Genomic DNA, 5,000 nt, shown 5'->3' with positions numbered 1-5,000 from the left:
CGTCGAGAGTATCTCGAAATCGACCATAGTCGATCTCGATCGACTTCGATATATGTTATCGATTACTATGTAGAAAAGTAAGTAAGACATTCAAAGATCATTTATTCGAGAAAACTTTTTATAGCTTGCCAGGAGGGTGAACAATTTTCGAATAAATATATATATATATATATATATATATATATAAGCATTCTTTCTGAAAATACAATATTAGTTACAAAATATTTGAATTATTCTCGCTCGAGCGTTCGTCGTCGTCGTCGTCGTTGTCGTCGTTGTTCTTCGTCGTGCTTTATCGCGTTTAAAAGCTGTAAAACAAGTTGGCATTTACTTCGCGCCATGAGACGACGAGTAAGACGACAAAGAACGAACTCATTTTTAATTTACTATATTCGAAAATTTCCTTATCTTTTGTTTCATCGTATTATCGTATACTCGGTCACGTTAATACAGATTTAACGTCGTCGGAATTGTTTCGAAAATTTTTCACGTAGGAAAAAAAATCGTTCGAGAGTAGAATATGTGATTGTGTCTGAATGTGTGCGTGTGTGTGTGTGTGTGTGTGTGTGTGTGTGTGTGAGAGAGAGAGAGAGAGAGAGAGAGAGAGAAAACGATATATCTCGTTGTTCGCGCCAAAACATATTTGTCTACTTTTATGCTCGGCGGTAAATCAGAGTTTCACGTGATTGCATAGATTTGTTGATCCTTTTTGGTCCTCTCTCTCTCTCTCTCTCTCTCTCTTTCTCTGTCTCTGTCTCTATCTCTGTCTCTATTTTTCTGTCTGTCCGTTTCCCTCATTTTCTTCTAACATTTTCTACGATTGACGTCCAAAAAACATGTATTCTTAATCGAGATCGAGAAAACGAAAGTAGAATATCCCGGGCAATGAATGTTAGTTTCGAATACAAAGGTGGCCGCCTTTGAATTTTATAAAATAGTTCCTCAACTATCCCGCAATAAAATCTCGAATAGTATTCGTTTTTTTTCCCCATTTCTCGGAGTTCTATTGCAGACGATGATCTTCGTCGATCGAATGGAAATGGCACCGAACGACGTAACTAGGTAAACGTTATTTTCGGAATTCTTAGGAAAAGTTTTAATTTAACAACGTATAACGAATCCAACAAATGCTAACAATTTCTTTAACACGCGTTAACACTCGTCGGTAAGATTCTCATTAAGTAAATTTTCATATGAATGTCCAAAGATTGAGGAAGGAGTAGGAAGAGTAAGCAAAGAGAGGACCGATCAACGTAAACGTTATTTTTTAAACAGTCCTCTACCTTTTCTTTCTCGTTTTCTCTTTTATTTTATATTATTCTTATATTTTTTCCTTTCCCATTTCTCCCTTCGTAGAAAATTGTATTCGTCGTTAATACGCGAATGTCGGTTAAATCAATAAAATAAATAAAATTTCGTAAACGTTAAACAAAGTTTCGATTTCGAGTTGCAAAACAAAAAGAAAAGGAGATCTCTCGTACGACATTAGCAACGAGCCCGATGCAAATTCTAATTCATTCAAAGTAGAGGATTCCGTGGAAGGAAAGCAAAGAAGGTGAGGTAGGGTGAGAATTTGGGAGGGGAGGGGATGAAGAGGTAAGGAAGGAAGAAAGGAACGGGTTCTAGTTTCGTCGCGAGCTTTCTTTCGCGACCTTGCACCCAAAGAATTCGACCTCGATTCCAGGCGAAACAGGAAGGTTTCCCTCGCGAGATTATGTCATTTCCGTTCTCGTCTTGTTTTTGCCTTTTCCCACGGAAGTCGTCGCGGCGCTGCCTCTCTCGACGCCCACCTCTTCCAGCATCTCGTTTTTGCCGCGCGCCAGCACACTGTGCACATTTCTCTGTCCCTCTCGCACATTCTCTCTGTATATATTCTACCTCTCTCTCTCTCTCTCTCTCTCTTTCTCTTTCTCTTTCTCTCTTTATCTCTATGTCTATCTCTCTCTTTCGCCCGAGCAAAAGTTTTCTTTCGACGTTCGTCGATAGAGATTCGTCGTAATTTTTTTTTCCGTTTGTTCGTCTCTCTCTTTCTTTTTTCTTTCTTTTTTTTTTTTTCAATAGAGAGAACCACTCATAGTCGAGCAACGGACGCGACGACGGCATCGCTAATTAGCATTAATTAAGAAGTGATTTGTAGTTGTTAATATATTCCTATTTCTCTCTCTCTCTCTATCTCTCCTTTTCTAATAGACTCGCAAAGTTTCTCGTAACCCGACCTTCGTAACGCATTATCGTGAATAAAGCTTTCCCAATTTGTTATTCGTTGAATTCGAATTCGTCGTAGTTTTATTTTCACCTTTGAACAAACGAAAACGATCGATTGACCCAACCATTGATTCGGTCGCCGAAAGACGAGAGTTGTATGTTTTTAATAACGATAACGTATTAACATCGAGAACGTTATCTATCTGAGCCGTATTAGTAGAGTTTAATAGTAACTACATCCGCACCGCCCTCGCTCTCCCCACCACTACTTTTTCTGGCTCCTTCGACGAAGATTACAACTCGAACGAGAGACTTGGTTGGAACGACGAAGAGCGATAAAAGAGACGTAAAAGAGAGGAAAGGGAAGCGTGTTGGTACATACATACAAAGGAGAGGAGGGGAGAGAGAGAGAGAGAGAGAGAGAGAGACAGAAGAAGGTGGAAAGAGAGTAAAGGTTGGTCCTGAATGTGGCTGCTGTTGCGAGTAAGAGAAAGAGGGAAAACGACAGGTAGCGAGACGAAGATAGAAGGTACTTACTCGCGAAACGAAGGGTGAGGAGAGAGAGAGAGAGAGAGAGAGAGAGAGAGAGAGAGAGAGAGATGGAATAACGTAGTAGAGGAAGAAAAGCTCGAAACAATTGGAGGCGCGGAGGCGGCCGCATTTCATGTTGCTTGGCATCGGCTCCCTTTAAAGAGTCTCTTGCTTTTTGTTAGCTCTTCGAAAATTATGATTGTTTGTCCGCGAGATTTACTGCTCGGAGGCCCCCTTGGCGCGGCACATATGTGTATATAGTATATACGTACATATAAGGTGCCCTCGAGGGGTATACCTTTCTCTCTCTGTCTCTCTCTCTCTCTCTCTCTCTTTCTGTATATCTCTCTCTCCCCTTGCGTCTTCTCGAAAGCGCTGACGGAGGGAGAAGGAACTCTCCTCCGAGTTTACCGAGATTAAAGAATCTGGAATTTACTGCGCTCGTTACCAAACTTAAACTTATCTATCTCTCTCTTTCTCTCTCTCTCTCTCTCTCTCTCTCTCTCTTTCTCTCTCTCTCTCTCTTTCTCTCTCTCTTTCTCTCTCTTTCTGCGTCTTTCTTTCTCTTTCATTCTTTCTTTTACTCATCTTTATCCGACTACATTCCACCATAAGGTAATCTCGAGAACGAGATTAGAGAGCTCTTGTTTGATCATCGCCGAGAGATTCGTCCCGTAATCTACGGATCTTTTTGCAAAAAATTTTTTTAAAGATTTACCCGAATCGTTCGAGAATTACATATAACGGCAATAACCTTGAATGAAATTCATTTCGAGAAAAATAAGTATTTAGAAATTTCGTATAGGGAGAAGAAACAGAGACAAAAAAAAAAGAAAAAGAGAGAGAGAGAGAGAGAGAGAGAGAGAGAGAGATTCCGCGAAGTTAGTAGCAAACATTAGTGTAATACTAAGACCAAAGGAGGGAGAAACGTCGGAGGAGGAGAATTTTAAGAGGGTCGTGAACGCGATATAAAATCTTTTTAGCGTGAGTCGCGGCGTTATTTCGCCAAGTGCAAGAGCATTATCGGATTTCGGTAAGAATTTTCATCGTAAAACGACCAAGACTTTCTCTCTCTTTCTCTTTCTCTTTCTCTCTATCTTCCTCCCTGTCTCTCTTTCTCTCTCTCTCTCTCTCTCTCTCTCTCTCTCTCTCTCTCTTTATCTTTCTCCGTTTCTCTTCGTTTCGGTCCGCTTGCTGTATATTCGCCTGATTTATTTCGGATCTTATTGTACCTCCGAACTAAACCAGTCCGGACTCTCGCGTACAACCAAAAAGTGGCTTCCCTCTCTCTCTCTCTCTCTCTCTCTCTCTCTCTCTCTTTCTCTTTCTCCATCCCTTTTCTCTTTTCTTCTTCTTCTTCTTCTTCTTCTTCTTCTTCTTCTCTCTTTCTTGAGCCGCTTCGAACGATCGCTCTATAAATTTCACGAGTCTTTCGAACCCTATATTTTCTCGTTATCCTCGCGTTTTGCACGACACGTTTTATTAAAGCACGGTAATTTTACGAGGTCCAGCCTTCTCCTCTCGCGTACGATCCTCTCTTTTTTTCCATCCCCTTTCATCTCCCTTCCTCCTCCTCTTCCTCCTCCTCGTCTTTTGCTTCTCGCTCGCTCGAGCCAAATTCGCCGTAGGTATCGTTTTCTTTTCTTTTTTGTCTTTTTTTTTTGCTTCTCTGATTCCCCTCTCTCCTCCCTCCACCCCTCTCTCTTTCTCTCCGCGAACCTTCAGCATCGTTATTCGGATTCGATATTTCATAAAAACGACGAAGGACGATGATCGTAAAGGACGACCTGATTGCCAATCGATCGTTACATACTTATTCTCGACGTCTCTTCTCGCGAGATACTTTCTCAAATTCTTTTTTTTTTTTTTTTTATTCTTGACCGTCACTAAAAATGATTTCGAAGTGTTAGAAGAAGGAGAAGAAGAAGGAGAGGAGAAGAAGAAGAAGAAGAAAGAGAGGAGGAGGAAGAAGGTCAGAAAAGAAGGACGAAAATCGCGAGTAGAGGATGTACGTACGTACGTAGAGACAGACGGATGGACAGACGAACGGACCCCATTCTTTTCTCCCTCCTTTACTGCCGCCACCATACACCTCCCTTCTCCCATACACCTCGTCCCCCTTCTCTTCCTTTTCTTCTTCTTCATCTTCTTCTTCTTCTTCTTCTTCGTTCTCGGGAGACCGAGAGAGAAAGACCGAGCACGGCAGTAAAAGGCCTAAAGTTTTTAATACTTTCAGTTGTTTTTATGGCGGCTGGCGTTTGCTC

At 41.3% G+C, this 5,000-nt stretch overlaps 1 protein-coding gene across 3 annotated transcripts in view; it reads left to right on the top strand.

Moving 5' to 3' along the window:
- The window catches only part of LOC122638018 (zinc finger protein castor homolog 1-like), a 90,669-nt gene that overhangs the window by 2,681 nt on the left and 82,988 nt on the right, over window positions 1-5,000 (top strand). The window lies entirely within an intron of this gene.

This window comes from Vespula pensylvanica, chromosome 1, assembly GCF_014466175.1.
Source record: "Vespula pensylvanica isolate Volc-1 chromosome 1, ASM1446617v1, whole genome shotgun sequence".
NCBI lineage: Eukaryota > Metazoa > Arthropoda > Insecta > Hymenoptera > Vespidae > Vespula > Vespula pensylvanica.
Note: the sequence above shows the minus strand (reverse complement) of the source record. Positions and strands in the feature narration are given on the sequence as shown.